Source organism: Psittacula echo (assembly GCF_963264785.1).
Source record: "Psittacula echo genome assembly, chromosome: 1".
NCBI classification, from domain to species: domain Eukaryota; kingdom Metazoa; phylum Chordata; class Aves; order Psittaciformes; family Psittacidae; genus Psittacula; species Psittacula echo.
In genome coordinates this window covers 128,587,797-128,609,852 of record NC_137735.1, presented here as the reverse complement: position 1 = coordinate 128,609,852, position 22,056 = coordinate 128,587,797, and the positions used below count along the sequence as shown (strand labels likewise).

The window sequence follows — 22,056 nt, the reverse complement described above, 5'->3', positions numbered from 1 at the left end:
TTGCCAGTTTCATACATAACACCACGCTGCTACCTCACACAATTTACATTTGCAGTATTTTTATCACCAAGATCTTCCCAAGAAATCAGATCATTTGGGTTAGCGAGATTTTTTCACTGCACAACTTTAACTCACCTATAAAGGGCCCAACTTTACAGAAGAGTTAAGTAAATGCCCTGCAAAATTCAGAGCACACTATAAATGTCTCAAGTTATCCATGACGAAGTCTGAGAAGTCTGAAGTCTTCCTCCCGTGCCTGCTGGAGGAGACAGGCATCATCCTGGACCCAGTTCATATCAAAAAAGGCACAAGACACACTTGAGAATCACAGAATTTCAGACTGGTTGGGTCCAACCTGGCCTTGAACACTGCCAGGGATGGGGCAGCCACAGCTTCTCTGGGCACCCTGTGCCAGGGCCTCAGCACCCTCACAGGGAAGAATTTCTGCCTAAGAGCTCATGTCAATCTCCCCTCTGTCAGGTTAAAGCCATTCCCCCTTGTCCTGTCCCTACAAGCCCTTGTCCAAAGTCCCTCTCCAGGTTTCCTGTAGCCTCTTTAGGCACTGGAATCACCCTTGTTCATCCAAATTCTTGTGCTAAAGAACTATAAATCCCTCTACTATTCAGAAAAGAACTCAACCAAGAAATAATACAGCAGATATAGCTTCAGCAGCACTTCAGGAACACATTCAAACCCAACGTCTGTTTACCCAGTGCAAAGCTCCATGACACAAACCCTCTCACTGTTGCTCCTGCTCAACAACCGGGCTCCTTTCCCTCACGCTCCCTTGCTGCTTCCAGAGGCACAAGGAGAGTTGAGGTAAAATAACAACAAACCTCAATCTGTGATCCAGTGCAGTCACTGGCACTGGCCCAGGTATACACAGAGCAGCAGACTGAACTCACTCCACTCAGAAATCACATGTTTAGCGTTAATATACCAAATCCACAGTGAATTCAGAAACTAACGTTTGCTGAACTTCTGCAAGGCTGAACCCAAGTTTTAGCACTGAACTGAGAAGCTGCCAAACTTCTCAGGTACACTGTGACAAAGCCACCTATGCACAGGGCATGAGGGGAATGTGGGCACAGAATGAAACCTGTCAGCAACTACGGAATTCCTTACCAGGAAAAACAGGATCACACAGAGCCCACCTATTTCTAGGGACAGAGAAATGCATACAAATACTACCTAAAACTTCTCATGCTCCTCATTCAAGACACAATGAATGAGAGAATTCACTGAGCACATGCAGTTCTGAGGAAGCATGGCACACCAGGCAGTCTAGAAGGAATTCTGACAGAACCTGGAAACACTGGAGCTTCTGTGCATTCCACTGTTTTCTTCCCAACCTCACCTCTCATGCTGCTCCCACACTTCAGGCCTCGCTGCCAGGAGAGCTCAGAGTCTCTTCTCCTTCATTGCCACCCCTCCCATCACTTGCAGAAAGCCCAGGGCTGTCAGTGGTTTCCATCTATCTGTTCAGCAGCACATGTAATGCCTTCATCTTGTCACAGCAAGAGGAAAAAGGCACAGGAGAAATAATTTAACCCCCTTTCAGCTATCTGCCTTGACTAAAACAAGAGCTTTTGAATGGCAGCTCTACAGCAGCTCATGCCAACCTCTGAATCCACACTGCCACGTCTCTCCCCTGGGATGAGCACCCTAACTCTTGGTGTGCCAACTTTGGGTGCCAGGAAAATCCCAGCAAGGGACTGAAAAGCAAACCCTGGGGTAGTTTTGACCAGTTTAGCACCCAGGAGCTCCCCAAGCATCCATGAAGAGGCACACGCTGCTGGGAAAGTCTAAGAGGGACCAAGTTTAAGCAAAGACATGGACACAAACTACAGTCCTGGCTTTTCTCTGTGCTCACCCACAGACCAGGCAATCCAAACATCATAAGTCAGCATCAAATTCACAGACAGCAACCAAATGACTCTGAGGACAGCTCAGCTTAACTTCCCAGGGCTTAAAAGACCCATGGCTGGACTTCAAGACACACGGCCTCTGCCTCCCTAAGCCAGACCTCACACCAGCTCAGAATGCTCACCCCGCTACACCCAGAACTCCAAACATTCTCCACCTTCAAGATTCTTTACTCTTCCTCAGAAGTGCATTTGGAGGGTTCAGAACGTACTAATTTAGGGATCAAACCTGCACATGAATGGAAATAAGCCTCACTGGACACACTGTGAATGGACAAGCCCTGCCTTGAAAAATGCTGTAAGCTACTACTCGAACTGCTGAGAATGGCACTGCTTCCACAGAAAGGCCAAGGGCGAGGTCCTGAACCTGGGTCAAGGCAATCCCCAGCACAAACACAGACTGGGGGAGACCGGATGGAGCAGCCTGAGGAGAAGGACCTGGGGGGTTGGGTGAGGAGAAGCTCCCCATGACCCGGCCTCAGTGTGCATTTGAGCCCAGAACTCCCATGTGCTGGGCTGCACCCCCAGAGCGTGAGCAGCAGCTCAGGGAGAGGATCCTGCCCCTCTGCTGTGCTCTGGGGAGACCCCCCTGCAGTCCTGACCCAGCTGTGGGACAGCAGCACAGGAGGCATGTGGAGCTGTTGGATTGAGGCCAGAGGAGGCCACGGAGATGCTGCGAGGACTGGGGCAGCTCTGAGCAACCTGCTCTAGTGGAAGGTGTCCCTGCCTGTGACAGGGGGTTGGGACTGGATGAGTCTTAAGGTCTCTTCCAACACAAACCAGGCTGGGATTCTGTGAAAGTAAAAACCCAGAGTAAAAACCATGCCTCTCTGTTTACACCTTCAGAACATCATCCCTATTCTTGCTTGGTTTTGTTTCTAAGACTCAAACAGAAAGATGCAAGGATGTTTTATTTCTGTCTATATAAGCATTTTAGGACGTCATTTGAACTGACGATCCCATGTGAGGTATGTGCATCAGACCAAAGTTGCAGAAGTACCATAAAGAATATGCACAGAATCATGTTGCAAACAGTACAAAAGAAATAAAGAAAACAAACCACACTCTTTCTAGAAGTGTTACTTGTAAGTTAGAGTCTTACTTGTAAGTTACTTCATTTGCACACGTGGCAAGAGCAATGCTGCTCCTGCCATGAGTGAAGCCCTGAGCAGGCTCCTGAGGAGCACAACCACTTCACACCAACTTAATGGCTTTTTGGGAAAGGAGCTTCCCGATTGCAGCCACGACTATTTGCATGCTCTGAAACCCAACTTGCATAACAAGAGCTCCCAGAACATTTCTTTGTGTACTCCCAGAGAAACAACTCTGCAGAGTCAATGGGAAAGGTGCCTGGTTCCAAGCGCTCCAAGGCTTTGGCAGTTCAGTGCTGACAAGTAGCACACTCCTCGGCCTCGGGTCCATGGGAAGCTGGGAGAGGAAATAAAAGGAGCTCTGCGGGTTGTTTGGTACCTATTAAGAGAGTTACTGGCAAAGCAGCCAGAAGAAATGTGTCTGGCGAGCTCCAACTAACGTGTTTCGCACCAACAGAAAGGCTGCAGATCTCCTGGGCAGTCTTCCACGTGAGCGTGGCTTGCCAGGAGTCAGCAGTACGTAAATCCACCAGCTAAAGAGATGTTTGGTCTTATTTGTGCTTCATCCCATTCTTTTATTATCACTTAAATGAAAAATAAAACATACTTTTCTCATTGCAAAAAGATCACAGCAAAAATCTCACAACCACACCATGTAACAGCTCTGAAGAACTGTTCAGTGACCAGAACATCTCCTTTCCTAAAGAACATCTCCATATTATCCAAATGGCTATTTCAGGTTAAAGGGGAGCAGATGGGAGGAACAGGGATCACGGGGGAGGTTCCATTTTGTCTGCAGCCCACCTCAAGCCAGCAGTACATTGGCAAGAGGAAGGTGAAGCTTCGGTGTGTCCCCGCCAGGTCTCCTGAACAGTCTGTGCAGAGAGTGGACATTTTTCCTTGAGCATTTGTAGCCACCTTCAAGGCTCTTTCCCACTTGCTTCCAGCAGGATTTCAAACCATGTTCTCCTACTGGAAGCACATTCTATTTAGAAGTCAGAGAACAGACATTAGGAAGTTTTTCCCTGTGAGGGCGGTGAGGCCCTGACACAGGTTGCACAAGAAGCTGTGGCTTCCTGGGACTCGGAGCAACCTGCTCTAGTGGAAAGCGTCCCTGCCCATGGCAGGGGGCTGGCTGGTGCTGGAGGAACTTTAAGGTCCCTTTCAACACAAACCATTCTATGAATCTATGTTTCTCCAAAGAATCAAGCTTTTGAAGATGCAAATACTTCACAACTGCACAGGAGGTGGCCAGAACAGCATCATACATTGAAGAATGGAAACAAGGGAAGAATTGTTAGTGAATCTGTTCAAAACAACTGAAAATGCACTCCAGGCATCCACAGTCTCTTTGAACTCATTCTCCAGTTCCCATCAGTCACCAGCTGTTGTGTTTGAAGGGATTTTAGCCCAGTCAGACTCATGGAAGTCTTGATGACTGTGTGCATAGAGCATATATTAGATGTTAGCACCTTCTGAATGTATTTTGATGCCTCTCCTGCTGCTAAGGTCCTGCACACTAACAGCTCTCAACTACTCTTCTTCTGCTGTTGCACACCCCACTGTGCTTTCTGGAGGAGTTAACGGCTGTAACCTGTCAGAAGACAACTGTTTGTGACACACAGACTACCTGCATTACCACATTCTGTATTACACTACTTCCAATCTACTGAAGCATCAACACTGCTGCTGTGCACATCCACCCCCCAGTGCCCTCCCTTCAAACCCCACTGCAATCCCTCATCCTAAGGCTGAGGTTATAGGTTGTCAGTTGTTGCCTCTGCAGTTCATCATGACCAAAACTCCAGTCCCACCATTGTCCTGCTGCCACCTTCCAGCTCCATCACCCATCACTGTCAGGAACAGTATGCAGGCCATGGGTGCTGCCCATGCCTTGCTGCTGTATTACAATACAGCAATAAGTGACTTACAGCAGCTTACACTCCTTTGGGTCCAGAAGGCTCAAAACCTCCATTTTAGTCTGTCAGGGGAAAAGAATCACGAGCTACTCAAATCTCCAGAGCTCACTCTCAACCTCTCCAGGATCCTACTTGAGACTCCTTAGGAACAGACTCAGTGCTGGTTTCCAAGACAAAACACTACTAAACAATTTCCTAATTCATCTTATAACATAGCCAAGATTCAATCAAAGATCTGTATTGATTCCTCTCACATTCACTCAAGGCTTGAAGAATGGTCCAAAACCCCACTTGGAGAGAAGGTTTGGTGTAAGTAAATATGACAACTCAAGAAGAGAGATTTTTCCATATTATTATACAATTATACCCGAGAGGTCTGTGGTTCTTCAGACAAACTACAGCGGTTCTGAGGATTTCCTGCTCTATCTGTAAGCGCTGGAGCTGCCGAAGCCCACCCCTACATGGAGAAGAAATAAACTCCTTTCAGCAGTCACCCATCTCCCTCCCACCTGCTCAGCTCCTCCTGTGAAGTAGCTGTCCAAGGAGCCACAAGAAGGCACAGTAAAAAATACAGAGGTAAAGGCAGGAAGTGCAAACGCCTCTTCACCAACGTTCTACTTCTCTCCTGCCCACCTAAGCTGTAATTTGGAAGGACTTTGACTGCATTAATACACATTGTTCCAAATTCAAATGGGTGTTGTGTCCGCCCTGGGTAGTCAAACTACGTCTGATGGTGAAAGAAATTCAACCTTATCAGAGAGGAGACTCTCCTGCCTGAAAGAATGGTTTTGTCTTTAGAAACCCACCTGCAGACACTTTTTGAAAGCCAAGTCTTTACATCAGTCCCTCCCCAAGCAAGAAGGTGTCAAATCAACCCAACAGCAAGAAAACCAGACATTATGGAGCATTATCGGACATGCTCCATGTGCTTTCATGAGAAAGGCATTGCTTTAAGTAGGGTCTCCCGCAAGCAATAAATCCAAAGCGTAAGAGTGAAATAGCAGGATACAAATATGTCTTCTACAGGCACACAGAGTCTTCACCTTCCAAGATCAAACATTTAGGAAAATCTCTTCCAACCTTAGTGCCACACTAAAACTATAGCTTAATGCCACAGCGAAAGATTAAGCACAAAGCCTGGAGAAAAACAGAACCAAGGTTTGGGTTACAGCCTCTGCAATAAACAGCAGCTCACAAAGTAAACTCAAATAGCCCTTAAGTGTAAGAACACAGGTTTACAAGCAATAGCTGCAGTAAGCTAAGGAACTAAGATAAAATGCACAATTGTCCTCAATGCAGCAGCCTGAATGAGTGCAAATCAGCCTTCTCTGGTCCCAAGTTAGGATCATGCAATGAGCCCGTCCTCACTCAAAACAGTTTAGTGAAAATCACAGATTCATATCATAGAATCCCAGCCTGGTTTGGGTTGGAAGGGACCTTAAAGTTCACCTAGCTCCAACCCCCTGCCATGGGCAGGGACACCTTTCACTAGACCAGGTTGCTCCAAGCCCCGTCCAACCTGGCCTTGAACACTGCCAGGGATGGTGCAGCCACAGCTTCAACTGGGCCAAGGAAATAAGTGATAATAAATATATACATATGTATATACATATATAAAATAAAATAAAGCCAAGGGACACTACCCATGAAGGGCTGTCTACCAAAACTCTGCAAGAAGAGTCACTGCAGTTTCAGGACACCTTTAGAAGTTGAAGGACATGAATAAAACAGCTATTTTCGCATCAGGATTTTACATACATATATTCTCATTCATCACGATTCCCTTTGTTACCTTCCCTCACTCATTGTTTGATTCTTTTCTGTAACCTCTGAATAAAAGGCAAAGCAGGATAGACTGGAATGCTCAGAGGCAATGATGGTTCCAGCAACGGTCCACCCCTCCCTTCAGCACAGACATCACAACACAAGAGGGATATGGAGCTGCTGGAGCGAGTCCAGAGGAGGCCACAGAGATGCTGCAAGGGCTGGAGCAGCTCTGCTTTGGAGCCAGGCTGAGAGAGCTGGGCTGGTTCAACCTGGAGAAGAGAAGGCTCCTTAAGGGGAGACCTCAGAGCAGCTCCAATGCCTAAAGGGGCCACAGGAAACCTGGAGAGGGGCTTTGGGCAAGGGCCTGTAGGGACAGGACAAGCAGAATGGCTTTAACCTGCCAGAGGGGAGACTCAGATGAGCTCTTAGGCAGAAGTTCCTCACAGGGCATCTTTAAGGCCTCTTCCAACCCAAACCATTCCATGACTCTACAATTCACTGAGCAGCAAATAACCATGGTCACAATTTCTGCCAAGCTCTTGACTGCAGAGCTACACATCAAAGTCTCCAGAACATATAATACGAAAATGAATTATAACCTTTATTCCCTCCTACACCTAAGCAACAAAATTATACATTGTCTCTGTTGTACTCAGGAGCTTTGTCGTTAGCTGTTATCTTAGCATTGGGATAACTTAAATCACAGAATCCCAGCCTGGTTTGGGTTGGAAGGGACCTTAAAGCTCATCCAGTCCCAATCCCCTGTCACGGGCAGGGACACATTCCTCTAGCCCTTTAAATACTTAAACCCTGTGAAAACTTACATGGTGTATGTCCTACAGCATGTTTCAGCCCCAGTAACAAAACAAACAAACAAAAAAAAAAGCACTAAAAATAATGATAAATCTATTACTTTCTGTTCCTTCCATCCCTTCAAAGTCTCATAGCTCAGAGTGAACAATCAGAAGCTTCTGTTTTATGCAGGTGAAGGATGCATCTCTGGGGAAAAAAGAGAACAAAAATTCAGGAGTGCTTTGCCTGCAGGCCCCTTGCAGAGCAGAAGGCCATGAAGCTCTGTCCAGATGCCTGCATGGCTTGTCAAGGTCTTCGGGAGTGGAACCAGCCTCCTCTAGAGCCCACACTCCAGAGCTCCAGTGCAGGCATCTGCTCCTGTCCCCCAAGCTCAGCTACTTCAAAATGGAAAGGAGAGTTATCAACCTGCCTAATGCAGGTGAATACCTCCTGAACACGAAGTGTCACATCTCCCAGGTGGAATTTTCACCCTGTGGTACCAACTAAGCAGAGGCCAACATACAGTTTATTCATGGCATTTTGAGATTCATGGAATTGGTTTTGGTTGGAAGGCACTTTAAAGCTCCTTCAGTTCCAACCTCCTGCCATGGGAAGGGACACCTTCCACTAGAGCAGGTTGCTCCAAGCCGCGTCCAACACGACCTGTCTCCTCTATTTGTCAGTCAGATGTTAAGAAAAATGAAGCCGCTCATGTCACTGGCTCAGGAGAAATAAAGGAGGCTTTTGGTGAACTGGTGAAACACTATTTTGGTTAAGAATAAGTTTTACCTGAGAGTCGTAAGTTTACCTCAGCGCTTTCCAACCAACAGCTTGGGCCAAGCAAGCTCTTGGGGAGCTGAAACACTTTCAGTTACACAAACTGAATATATATACACATATATATGTAATTTGAAGATGAACAGAATCCCCTTTTAAGTCTTTCCACCTTCCTCCCCACATTTGCTGTGGCCACGGAGCAACACGGGGGTCTTCAATAGCACTGGTGCCCTATGGGGTTGCACACCATTTCTGAAGGTTGGCTTTGGGACAGAGGTTGTCCCCTGCTGTTTTCTGGTGATGGGGGACAGAGAGTGTCACAGGCAAACCCTGAACAATGTGGCAGGAAATGCTGTGCCATAAAGCAGCAAAGAGGAGGCTCTGGAGAAGGAGCTGCAGAGCTGGTGAAGAAGCAGCAGGAGATGAAGCAGGATTTGGGAGCTGGCTGGAGCTGTGAGCTGTCCACAGCGTGGACTGTGGCACTGCTGTATGTGGCACAGGTCTCTCCATGTTGGGAAGTGTAACTGTGACTGGGTGTGCAGAGCTGGATTAAGGTCTCTTCCAACCCAAACCATTCCATGACTTACAATTCCTTGAACACAAGCAGTGAATCACAAGAGCTGCAGAAGTCTGGTTCCTCAGCACAGCAAGGGGTTGTGTTCGGTTTTCTTCTTTTAATACTAAACTGCTGCAGGCAAGTAAGTTATGAAGGGCTGTCTGTTGTACAAATATGCACCCAGAATTAAGAGCTCCTTCTAATTATTCCCTTCTTCTGAAGCTCCCTAATAAAGAGATGATATCAAGAAGTACTTTGTTTTGATGATCAGCTTTAACCTCATCCAGTATCTCGTTACACAGCCCTCTAATTGATGCCCTACCCCATGCTAAGGACAGAATTTGCACAGCTTCTTCATGTAAATGTTCCTTTTTTAATTAAATTCAACACACCCAGGCACTTAGGAAACTTAAAAAAATGCAGGGAAAACCCAGCCATGAAAATACACCAAACACTGGGAACGGCACAAAACTGCCCCAGCCCTGGCAGTGTTCAAGGCCAGGTTGGACACAGGGGCTTGGAGCAACCTGCTCTAGTGGAAGGTGTCCCTGCCTGTGGCAGGGGGCTGGAGCTGGAGGAGCTTTAAGGCCCCTTCCAACCCAACCATTCATGATTCCATGAAAAAAGGTCCTCTTTTTCCCCCTAGGTCAGTCAAAAGCACGTGGAGCTGATCACACACCAAAAGCACTCAGCTTCCCCAACCTACCAGCTCTACCTTATCTATGAGGGTGTAGTTATCTCCAGATTCATAACCTGTATTTCACTCGATCACTGGTAATTTAACAACATTAGTAGTCAAATTCTTCACTATTAAATTTCTCCTCCCTACATTCCAGGTCTGGAATTGCTCCCCACTGGAAAGCGTCATCAACAGGAAGCCCAGGGATCTCTGTGCTTCCCTTTGCAGAGTAATCTTTCAATGCAAGGCTTCCAACTTGATTTGGGTATTAAGGAGCTAACATACAACCATATTAAACAAGCAAAACTAAGTCCTGGGCGGGGGGGTATTGTTAAGTGCTTCTTTACATCTCTTGCAGGACTGCTCAAGACACTCCACTCCTTCACTTGCACTGTTCACAGTAGTAAACAAGACTTTGAAGCCACTTGGGCTGTTTACTGCATGTTGTTTAAGCAACAGATTACATTTTTCCTGCCTCATCATAGTTAAACCCTCCAGAAATCATTAGTATTAAATTGATATCTCAGAAGTAGATGCTGGTATTTACTGGGGCACACAAGCAGTATTGGCAACAAATCCAGTTGCTCAAAGTCCTTCCATCTATGGACCCTGGATACTTTAATTCTTTGCTGCACACCCAGAATAAGGCAATATTAGCAAAGAGACATCATTCTGCTCAGCAGATTTGCAACCTAAGACTTCCTGTTGCACTTCAGCTGAAGATCAAGAGCTGTAGTCTCAGATACACCTATTTTATCAGTACCATGAGATCCTCAAATGAGCAAGAAAAACAACTGCTTGCCCTCCTTTCCTGGTCCTTTACACAGTTCAAAGCTTCACAAGTGAGTTTGTGCCTCTACATACATTAAAGCAGCTCAGCGCTTTGCAGGCTGCAGTTTGTAACCAGAATATCCTGACATTGCGCTGTTCCACCAACCCAGCTACATGCAAAGGAGGCACAAGATCACTGTCCAAACCCATAACAAACCAGTGCCTTGGAATAGGATATTAAACAACACCCATTTTAATTTCCTTAATCTTTCAGGACATCATATAGACACAGTCCACATGGTGTTTAAGTAGTTCTGCAGTTAAAATAAGTATTAGGACACTTCAGAAAATAAGTTTTATGTATGATGGTAGACCATCAGCCTGTTCTTCCTGCACAGCACCACCTAAACTGTATTTAGCGGCTACACTTCATTCATCACAAAGCACCTTGTGGAGAAGGGCTTTGGTCAAGGACCTGTAGGGACAAAAAAAGGGGAATGGCTTTAACCTGCCAGAGGGGAGATTGAGGTGAGCTCTTAGGCAGAAGCTCTTCCCTGGGAGGGTGCTGAGGCCCTGGCACAGGGTGCCCAGAGAAGCTGTGGCTGCCCCATCCCTGGCAGTGTTCAAGGCCAGGTTGGACACAGGGGCTTGGAGCAACCTGCTCTAGTGGAAGGTGTCCCTGCCTGTGGCAGGGGTTGGGACTGGAGGAGCTTTAAGGTCCCTTCCAATCCAAACCAGTCTACGAACAAAATAAATTAACATCAGTCATGCACAAAAGACCATCAGGAAGTACTCCTGCTCTCTACAAATACCTGAGAGAATACAAATTCTGATAGCAACAGCAGTTGAGTATCACCTTAGCAATCGTCTCTGCCCTAAAACTTTGCATTCAAGCTGGGTTGTTGTTGCAAATAACTACTCCATTCCAAGGAGACACCATAAGGTATTCATTTGAATACAACACTCCAAGTCAATTTGAATAACAATTCCCAAGCCAGAGCTTCAGTTTCAAGCCAAGCACCTTATAAGCAAAGAGAACATTCTCACCGTTGCTGCAGAGACAAGGACTCTGCAGTGCCCAGAGCGCTCCCACTGCAACCTCCGAAAGAGCATGAGGCACCTCAACGGGCCCCACCAGCAACATGGCTTGGGTGAAATATCTTCCTGTTAATGCAAAACCCGACTTCAGCTCCAAAGATTACAGAAGACAACTGATCCTTTGAAAAGATGAGAGTTCCTTTTGCTTTCATCAAATCCTGGAGGCAAGATATGGCTTTTCCTCAGCTGGAAAATGCCATAATGACATTTTAAATAACGCTCTTGTTGCTTCTGTATCTCAAAAACAAGCTAAAGCACTGTATTAAGTGATGCCCCCCCCCTACTTAGCAAGCTGGTGCATTTACATGTGCCCCTGTACAGAGGCACTAGCTCAGGTTTCGAAAGCAGAGCAGGAACATCAGTGCCACACTGAGCAGGAGGTGAAAGACTGGGGCTCCTGCCAGCTCCAGAGCTCATCCACAGCCCCCCTTGCATCATGGTACCAGCACAGCCTCAGGAGCCTAAGCTCCACTTCCCTCTAGCACTGCATGTTGTTCAGCCTGGAGAAGGGAAGGCTGCAGGGAGACCCTGGAAGACCTTCCAGTGCCTAAAAGGGCCAACAAGAAACCTGAAGAGGGGCTTTGGACAAGGGGACAGGACAAGGGGAAATGGCTTTAACCTGACAGAGGGGAGATTGAGATGAGCTCTTCGGCAGAAGCTCTTCCCTGTGAGGGTGCTGAGGCGCTGGCACAGGGTGCCCAGAGAAGCTGTGGCTGCCCCAGCCCTGGCAGTGCTCAAGGCCAGGTTGCACGGAGCTTGGAGCAACCTGCTCTAGTGGAAGGTGCCCCTGTCCATGGCAGGGAGTTGGGACTGGAAGAGCTTTAAGGTCCCTTCTGACACAAACCACTCCATGATATCATTCTGTGATTCCCTCAGTCCCACCAATGTATTTCACAGTACGTTAAGGTGGTGTTCAGCATTGCTCCTAAACAACATTTTGCCCTCTTATTTAATGGGTAAAACACAGTAATTCATGGCCTAATCAATATCCCTGACATCAAGCTTAACAAGTTACACACCCTCCAAGAATTGTGAACAAGAAATACATTGGGAATTCCACACACATCCTCAGACCTCCCCTTTCCATTTTTAAACATAGGAGATTAACCAGTGTGGTTTTTATCTGCTCTGCTATTTTCTTTAATCACATACCTCAAATCATCTCAACACCAACACACATAATATTTTGCCATTTTCAGACACAGCATCCATTCCAATGACTGTACTTTCGATGTTATTTTGGCTTATTACTTCACCCATCAAGATGAGTTTTCACTGATGTTCCATCAGCACTGCCTGGTCTTCCCCTATCTCTTCCCAACCCATTAGGAGTTTAAAGCAGCCAATATACATAAACTATAGTGATTTCCTTCCAGCAAGTAAGAATTCATGCATTACAACCTAGAATCATCCAATACAATCCCAGCCTGGTTTGGGTTGGAAGTGACCTTAAAGCTCATCCAGTTCCAACCCCTGCCACAGGCAGGGACATCTTCCACTAGAGCAGCTTGATCCAAGCCCCTGTGTCCAACCTGGCCCTGAACACTGCCAAGTTTTGTGTGACAAAAACTTACACTTGTTTTATTGCATTGGCCTTAAATTAGGAAATGGTTTGGGTGGGAAGGAACCTTAAAGCTCACCCACTTCCAACCCCCTGCCACGGGCAGGCACAGCTTCTCTGGGCACCCTGTGCAACAGCCTCAGCACCCTCACAGGGAAGAGCTTCTGCCTAAGAGCTCATCTCAATCTCCCCTCTGGCAGGTTAAAGCCATTCCCTTTGGCCTGTCCCTCCAGGCCCTTGTCCAAAGCCCCTCTCCAGGTTTCCTGCAGCCCCTTTAGGCACTGGAGCTGCTCTGAGGTCTCCCCTTAAGGAGCCTTCTCTTCTCCAGGCTGAACCAGCCCAGCTCTCTCAGCCTGGCTCCAGAGCAGAGCTGATCCAGTCCTCACAGCATCTCCGTGGCCTCCCCTGGCCTTGCTCCAGCAGCTCCACGTCCCTCTTGCGCTGTTGCCCCAGAGCTGGATCAGGACTGCAGGAGGGGTCTCCCCAGACGACAGCAGAGGGGCAGGATCCTCTCCCTCTCACACTCTGGGGGCATAGCCCAGCACATGGGCGGTTCTGAGCTCAAAGTCACAGTGAAGCTGGGTCATGGGCACTCAACACCCCAAGTCCTTCTCCTCAGGCTGCTCCATCCAGTCTCCCCCAGCCTGTGTTTGTGCTGAGACTGCCCCGACCCATGTGCGGGACCTTGGTCATGTTCAACTTCAGCACATAGATCAGTGGAAGGCTGTTTCTTTCTATCAAGAGTCTTTGAGATCCTCCTGTTTCTGCCAACACGAGCTCTGCTGTTTACTTGTCAGCGATCTGCTGAAGTTTCTGCTTTTCCCAAAATAATTTACTCATGACCAGGGCACAGTCCACCAACTCTGACAACAAACCCTGGTTGTGCAACAATATTGTCCTCATGTGGCAAATGTCCACTGTGACATGAGGTGATTCAGTTTCACTTCACAGTTCCTTGTACAAACTCAAGTATATACCCAAACCCCAAGTATACTCTGAATATTCTCACTTGCTGTTCTCTAAGACTACTTAACATAATTATAGTGAGCTCAGGAGCTGAGGCCTTGACACCCCAAGGCTGACCTGGATATTCTACTCACTAGTTACAATAGTTCTTGGGAACTGCACCACTTCATTCCAACACTTTCTTCCAGGTATTGCATAAAGCAGCACTTAGAAACTCACTGCAATTCACTCCTGAAGAACGAAGTCAAAGCAGTGAGGTTTATTTCTGAAAGACACAATGTTCTTCAGCAGTGCTGCTTCTTAAAGCGGAGGGGGAAAATGGGACCAGGGAGTCCACAGACACTGGGTGAGAGCTGCCACCCTGAAAGCACTACAGGTATTAACAACTATTACTTTTAACAGGTATTTTAGAGGGACTACTCCAGTGAGCTAAGAACAAAGATGATAGAAGCAACAGGAAAAAAAGAGAAGTAATAAAATTAGCTGCCTATTTTGTAAGAGGAAGCAGCGGGTACAGTGTAACACCACTGAAATCCAATATGCATTTATTCCTGGCACTGCACCCCTCAAACATAACATGCCTTTCTGCCAAGTTTGGCATCCTCAAGCCCCTTGTTATTTTTGTAAACTCCTCTGCTATTTCATATTTGAGCCTTCCCAAAACTCAGCCACGTGCAGCAGCCTCTGGTCATGATTAGGCTTCAGAGAAAGTATAGGGACAGAAAAATAATCAGTATTTACATTTACTAAAGCAGAGGTAAGCTCGTTTCAGCTTTCAGAGGGTCCTCATCATGCTAAGTGCTGAAGAAACATGGAGAAATCTTGTCTGCCACACCCACAAAGCTTACTCCTTATGACCCAAAATGAGGCAGATAACCACAACGTATCTGGCTAGTAGATGGACAACCCAGAATCCAGATAATCAATTGTGCTGGTCATGTGTGTGACAAAGACTTACACTTGTTTTATTGCATTGGTCTTAAATCAGGAAATGGCTTGGGTGGGAAGGAACTTCAAAGATCATCCAGTTCCAACCCCTGCGACAGGCAGGGACACCTTCCACTAGAGCAGGTTGCTCCAAGCCTCATCCAACCTAGCCTTGAACACTGCCAGGGATGGGGCAGCCACAGCATCTCTGGGCACCCTGTGCCAGTGTTTCATCACCCTCACAGAGAAGGATTTTATAGTGAAGATAACTATATGATTCTGAATTATTTTTAGACACTGCCTTCAGTGTCAAACTTAGCAGTCAGCTATGAAAGAGGAAGAAGATTCATCAAGCAGAGCAAGGGCACAACACATTCCAAAACATACCCAATGGCTCTTTCACCTTGGTCCAAAGGTGAGAAGGCATTTCACTGAGATGAGGAGGTCCCCTTCAGAACCTCTGCCCAGCAAGTTGGGTCTTCTGCAATAGGATCTGTCTCACTGAACGTGTAGATATTTATACTATGGATGACTAATGTGAATTAGTCACCCACACTCCCTTTGCAGGAGCACAGAAAGCAGCACTTCTACAGCAAAACTCAGCTCTATTTTTGACTTGTGCATCAAAAGGAAATAAGCATCTGTGTCTCTCCATTGACTAAAAAGGAATCCTAAATGTTACCTCAGAAGTAGGCATTTACATGACAGATGTGTGAACTTCGGTCAGAGGTCTCCAGCCCCTTGAAAGCGAAGGCAGAATCTGAAACACAATATTGGGAGGGGGGAAAAAAGGCTTAGAAAGTCATGGAAGAAAATAAAAAATGTGAATTTAGACTATACCATGGCCAGTGTGATGTTAACAAAAATATATAAAGGGCTGGGAGAACGGAGAAGCATAAAAACCAACTGAGCAATAGGGAAAGCAATCTTCTGTATTAGAAAAGGCTAACATGTAACAGAACCAAGTTGAAATCCATCATTTGTGTATTCTAATTCACAAAATAGAGTGCTGATTGAGCATCTGTTGAGCATTAATCGGGTACTCTGGCTCAGGAGCTGAAGTCCTGGGGCTCGGAGGATGACCTGGATATTCTATTTACTAGGCTTAGTTTAATTTAATCCAACATGGAATCATGGGGTTTTGTCAACATCAGCACTGCTGCAGCCCCACCACCCCCAAGCCCTTCATATTTAAACTAACCAGCAAATGTTCAGTAAAATAAACCAGCAGGAAAAGAGCAGGGAAGGGTGGAAGTCTGGTGACAGCCTGACTCCCTGCAAGGATAGGACCAGCACTGACACCGAAGGACAGACCAGAAACATGCTGCACCAAAGCAAACTCGGATGAACTAAATCACACCACACCCTATTTAAATACAGAGGGTGAGAGACCGGCTCCTTCTCCTTCTCTCCTCCCTGGGTCCTCCCTTGTGTCAGCACAGTTTATGCAACTACACATCGAGCTGGTTGAGGGAGCTGATCCAGCTGAAAACGCCTCCCGCATGCAGGGCTCTCTGGGGTGCTGTGCCAACACCAACACATGGCAACCTGGACTCTCGCCGACTGTGGAGCTGCACCCTCAGTCCGTGGGCTCAGGGAAAGGAAATACACTTTTCAGCTTGTTAGTTTATAGTCTCAGTTATTCTTCTTATAGAAAGAATAAATCCATTTCACCATCTTAACACAAAAGAATGATATCAAAAGGCAGAGCAGAGGATCCTCTGAAGGAAGAAAATGAAGTCAACAGCTATAGAAACACAACTTCTCTCATCCCACCCCTCTGCACATCAAAGTAAGGAGCTGAAACAATCTGTAGGTTTTATAAGATGATAAGGAATGAAAAGAAAGGAAGAAATTGCTACGCAGCAGAGAATCCGAGTTGCTGATTACAAAATATCAAACTATATCCATCATGCACTTTCTCAGCCAACAAAATTAAGTCTACCATAGAAAAATCAAAGACAAAACTGAAACTGAACTATCTTGTGCTCTTTTTCCTTCTTCCTTCCTGTAGGTTGCAGCAAGAATGACCATCTCTACTCCCGTAAGCTCTGCATTTCTCTGTGTCTCTCCCAGTAGGCAGTGCCAGTCCCTGCTCTGCTGCTATTGCTCCTAATTCTGCCAAACAAAATCAGAATCAAAGTGACTTCACAGTTATCAGTGTCACTGCAAGCCACAGCACTCCCACAGCACCAAAGTGCAGACTGGGCACACAGGGAAGGAGAGCAGGGCCAGCTGAGCACAAACCCTCAATCAAGGAATGGATATGTTTGGAGCTTTCTCTGCCAACCCTGCAGCTGACCTTCCATGCCACCTCCTGAAACAAAAGGTAGTCAAAGTTTCCTGGTGTGTCCAGGCAGGGACACAGCTCTCAGTTCTGCCCATCTCAAATCACTTGGTGAACTTCGTCACTGAACCATAATGTTGTTTTCTCGTGCTTTCCATTTCCCCTCCTGTCCAGATAAGATTGTCCTGAAGCACATGGCACTGAAGGAACTTGGTACTTGCAATGCTGGGACATCCAGAGGCACCACTGCAAAGTGCCACATGCTGATCCAGAGCACTGGGGACTCCTGCACAGACCAACACCACAGGTAGACACAGAGAAACCAAGAGGCACACAAGCAGCAGCACAGCCACAGCTCAGCAGCTGCAGCGCTTCCATGCTCAGGGTAATGATTTCAACTCCCTCCTTCTGACATGACATTCTCCCTGTTTTGCTGACACCCCCCTTTCATAGCACAGTGCCAAACGGAGCTGGGTTTGAAGTCACCCTGCCAAAGATGACAATTTGAGCTGGACTTTAGGCATCGCTCCGTTTAGCATTGTCGCTTCTCACAGTGTCTCAGCTTTATCGAGGCCTACATGGCATTAATAAGCAGGAAAATAGAATGTCACTGTTAATTCAGGCAGGGATGTCAAACTGACCTGATGCAAACACCATCTATGTGATGCGTGTGGCATTCAAATTCCACCAAAACCTGAGCTTTTCAGGCTGAGATTTTTAACCTTGGCTACAAAAGCTTTGCTTCTCCAGATAACTAATATTTATCTGCCCGAGTGTCCCCCCATAGCAGAGCTAACACACAGGTAAAAATAACCCAGGCATGTAATAATAATGTCAATATTGGTTATTGCACTGCTGACTACTTTGGCAGATCAAAACAAGGAGCAGACGAGCGCACACAGGGGGAGGAGGCTGGTGGGAGGGATACAGCCACTGACAAGGAGGGAGAAAAGCACAATTAAAGAAATAAGCGCCCTAGAAAAGACAACATACTTTTGTTTCTAATAATATTGAATCAAAGAAGACACTTAAGTGCCTTTGTTGCTACTATTGGTCACACAGAGGCCACTTTTTTGCCTTGATCCTTCTATAAACCCGCTGACGTGTAGGTTTTTGGTGAGAAGGAGGGGACAGTCAAAGCGATTCCCTGGCCTGTAGAGCCTAATGAAGAACAGAGCTCTGGTACCCTATAAATAGGGCCAGGAGTAAGAGACTGCTGCTCTGAGCTGTGCTTTGTGTCTCTGCTCACATGGAGAGCTGACATCACTCATGAATACAGTCTCTTAACTCTGCTCTTCTCAATCAGCTTCTCAATCATTTGCATCTAACAAAACACGGCCTCCCACAAGTATTCCTCCCTATCAAGTCATCAGAAGTTGTGTCAAGCTCCTGCTCTCAACTCACTGACCTCATCTGCTTCTCCTGCACCATTTACACCCAAGTTTCCCAGTTATTCTTGTCATTCTGCTATTGTTACAGAAACATTTACCCTAATGAGATACTCTTCTATTTCTTGGCATTCCAGTTCGCCCATTTCTATGGCTGAGCTGATTACAGTGTTCCAGCTATTGCTTCAGGCACTAACGCTTCAGAATCCAAGCCACTGTGTTAAGGAAACGTAGTGCTTGATGATGTATGTGAAGTCATTTTCCTTAACATATAATCCACAGCTTTTACACTTGCACTTCTGCACACCCCATTATCAGAGATACAGAGTAGGAAAGCTCATGTCCCTGCTCCCCTGCCCCAAGCTCTGCTCAAACACACCTTCCTGTGAGGAACTTCTCCTGTCTGATGTCCTCCTGTATTTCAGGGAGGAAAACACTCAGTTTCCCTTTGCCACCTTAGCTAATGGGCAACAAAACACAGGGCAGAGCATGAATGAAGTGTTCCTATCACCAAGCACGGAAAGCACAATGAAGCATGCTGCGGCTATCTCCATGCCAAAGAGGAGGAAAAGCATAACTAAAGGATTCCTCCTTCTAGCTCGGGATCACACTACATGGGGACAGTGAGAACATAATTCCCTCCAGCTGAATCCCAGTCCAACCAGCAAATAAATGGTGAGTTGGGGTGGGGGAGCCCCACCAGCACCCCTCTGAAGAAGGGGTCCTGAGAGGGCTCCTACCTTCCCCACTGCAGAACAGACAACACCATTCCTGACAGAGGCCGGCAGCTTCCTAAAAGTGCTTGAAGCCCATGGACTGAGGACGCTTCCTCCTAGGAAATAAATCACCCAAACATGAGCTCTTAAAGATAGTTTTCTCCTTGTTATTCATTTTGACAGTCTCCAATTTCTGAGCTATGAACTTACAAATGCAGCCTGTCCCTCTTCCAACACCAGGCTGGGAAGCAGGATTCTTCCCTGCCATTCCCAGAACAAACACTCAACATCCAGGCTGAGGTTTGCAGGAACCTCCCAAAGCCTCAGCGCTGCTTTCTGCACCACCTGTGTGACACCAGCCTGCTACAGAGCAAGCTCTTCCCAGCAAGCTACTGCAATGGCAATGTATTTTCCTTGATTTCTACACAGGATCTTATCCAGGAACCTGGATCGGCAACATAGTACAAAGCACAAAAATCACCAGAAACATCTGCATATCAAAGACACGAAACCCAAAACCCTCCATTTCAAACCATTTTGGTCTTATCCAGCCCTCAGTCACCTCCTTCTGAGCAAACATCCATTGCTATCACTCAAACCAGTCCAAATGTTATGTGTTCCTATGGCACGTTCCAAAATGTAACTTTGCTTACCATGATATCACCAGTGGTTGCTATGGCAATTGCTATACTACCATCCACCACAGAGTTTTTTTACCACTGAGGTATTTTGGCAGCCTGTTTGCTTTCAAGTGTCAGAGCAATAAGAGAAATCATCAAGGTTTATTCCCCCATTAGCCTTCAAACAGTGCTTTAGCACAAAAACCTGCTTGTAAATGATCCCATGCATGGCTCCAAACATGCAGCTCTGTACAGGACTGGAATCACAACTTTCTCCTTCGGTTTTTGAGGGAAACAAGCTTTGGGTTTTAAAATATTAATGTTTAAGTGGGAGATTAAGTGATGAAAACACCCCAGGTCCCCCCGAGTTCCCTCAGTTTCTCTGTCTCATTTCCTAGTTGTTTTGGTTGTTTAACTAGTGCAAACAAGGCCTTCACATTAGGGAGGGAGCCCTCATCAACCTCATCTTGTCACTTTTCTGCAACATTCCATGTTGGGGCGATTCCATTCCTGGTTCCACTCCTTCCCCAGGGTCTGGACGTTAACAGCACCACCACAGTGACATTTACTTTCACAGACAGCACACGGAAGCCCCCGGGGTCCCTCACTTGGGGTTCAGACCCTGCTCAACCCAAAGCAGTGGGTGCTAGGGGGCTGACCCCCACCTCCAGCCCTGCCTCTCCCCACCGGCCTCAGCCCCTGACGATGGGCTCGGTGGGTGTCACAGCAACCGGATCCCTGCGGCCCCGCCAGGTCAACACCCCGGAATATAAAATGGAAAACACGACTGTGAGAGGCGCAGAAGCCCCGATTTAACCCAGCCATGGTGTGAAATGACAAGGGGGGACCTGAGCACGGCCGAGGGCAACGGCTCAACCAGGGCGCTCCGAGATGAGGGTGCAGGAGGGTGGCGCAGCCAGGACCGCCGCGGGCTCGGGCTGCTTAAAACCCCCTGAAACCACTGCAAACCAACCCGGGGCAGCGCTGCAGGCCGGTGACCGCTGCAACCGGCGGCCCGGGCCGCATCGCTGCAGCCGAGGAGGCCGGACCGGCGGCGGCAGGGGCCGGAGGGGCAGCAGGCCGCACACCGCCTCCGCGGCCCGCCGGGCCCAGTTCCCCGGCCGCGGCGCAGGGAGGCGGAAGCGACGCTCGGCGGGGTGCAGCCCGCGGCCCCGGCTGGCCCTGGACCCGGCGCGGCGGCAGGTGTCGGCGGGAGGGGCGGGCGGCGATGACAGCGGGCCCGTCCGCGGGTCTCACCTGCTGGGGGTCCGGGCCTGCCCTCCACCCCGCGGCGAGGCCGCTGCGGCGCTGCCTGGCTGCGAGGGCTGGCGGCCCGGGGAGCATGGGCCGCGTCCGAGGCGGGCGCCGCGGCAGGGGCTGCGCTGACAGCGGGCGGCGAGCGGCGGGCGGGCGCTCCGACTGCCTCCAAAATGGCGGCGGCCCCGCTGCTGCCCAGCGCCGCGCGGGGGGGGGGGGAGGGCGGGGCTGGATGTGGGCGTGGCCAGACCGGGTTCGGGGCGGGGCCAGGCGAGGGGGCGGGACCGCGCCAGTCCAGGGGAGGGGCTAGGGCTGGGAGAGTTGGGGAGAGCGCAGCCTGGGAACCGTGGATTCATGGAGCGATGGAATCATGGAATCAACTGGGTTGGAAAAGCCCTTTAAGCTCATCCAGTTCAACCATTCCCACCACTAACCCATGGCACTGAGGCCTCGGCTCCACGGTGTGTGAACACTTGCAGGGACGGTGACTCCAGCACTGCCCTGGGCAGCCTGTTCCAATGCCTGAGCACCCTTTGGGGAAGGAATTGTTCCTCAGCTCCATTTAAACCTGCCCTGGTGCAGCTTGAGGCCGTTTCCTCTTGTCCCATCCCTTGTTCCTTGGGAGCAGAGCCCAGCCCCCTCCTGGCTCCATCCTCCTGTCAGGCAGTTGTAGAGAGCGATAAGGTCCCCCCCTGAGCCTTCTCTTCTCCAGACTGAACCCCCCAGGTCCCTCAGCCGTTCCCCATCACATTTGTGCTCCAGGCCCTGCACCAGCTCCATTGCCCTTCTCTGGCCCTGCTCCAGCACCTCAGTGTCTCTCTTGCAGTGAGGGGCCCAGAGCTGAACACAGGATTGGAGGTGCGGCCTCACCAGTGCCCAGTGCAGGGGCACAATCACTGCCCTGGCCCTGCTGCCGCACTGGTGCTGATACAGGCCAGGATGCTGTTGGCTTCCTGGCT

General features: G+C 48.2%; 1 protein-coding gene across 9 annotated transcripts in view; it reads right to left on the bottom strand.

The window, feature by feature from the left end:
- PPP6R2 (protein phosphatase 6 regulatory subunit 2) overlaps positions 1 to 21,280 on the bottom strand; it is a 90,532-nt gene extending 69,252 nt beyond the window's left edge. For 8 of the 9 annotated variants that reach the window (XR_013958728.1, XM_080637408.1, XM_080637410.1 and 5 more), the window contains exons 1-2: positions 21,098 to 21,280; positions 15,512 to 15,589 (exon numbers count right to left, since the gene is read on the bottom strand). The gene's annotated coding sequence lies outside the window, so the exon portion shown is untranslated. The remainder of the gene's footprint in view (positions 1 to 15,511; positions 15,590 to 21,097) is intronic. The other variant, XM_080637411.1, reaches the window with a different exon arrangement.
- Positions 21,281 to 22,056: the final 776 nt, after the last annotated feature.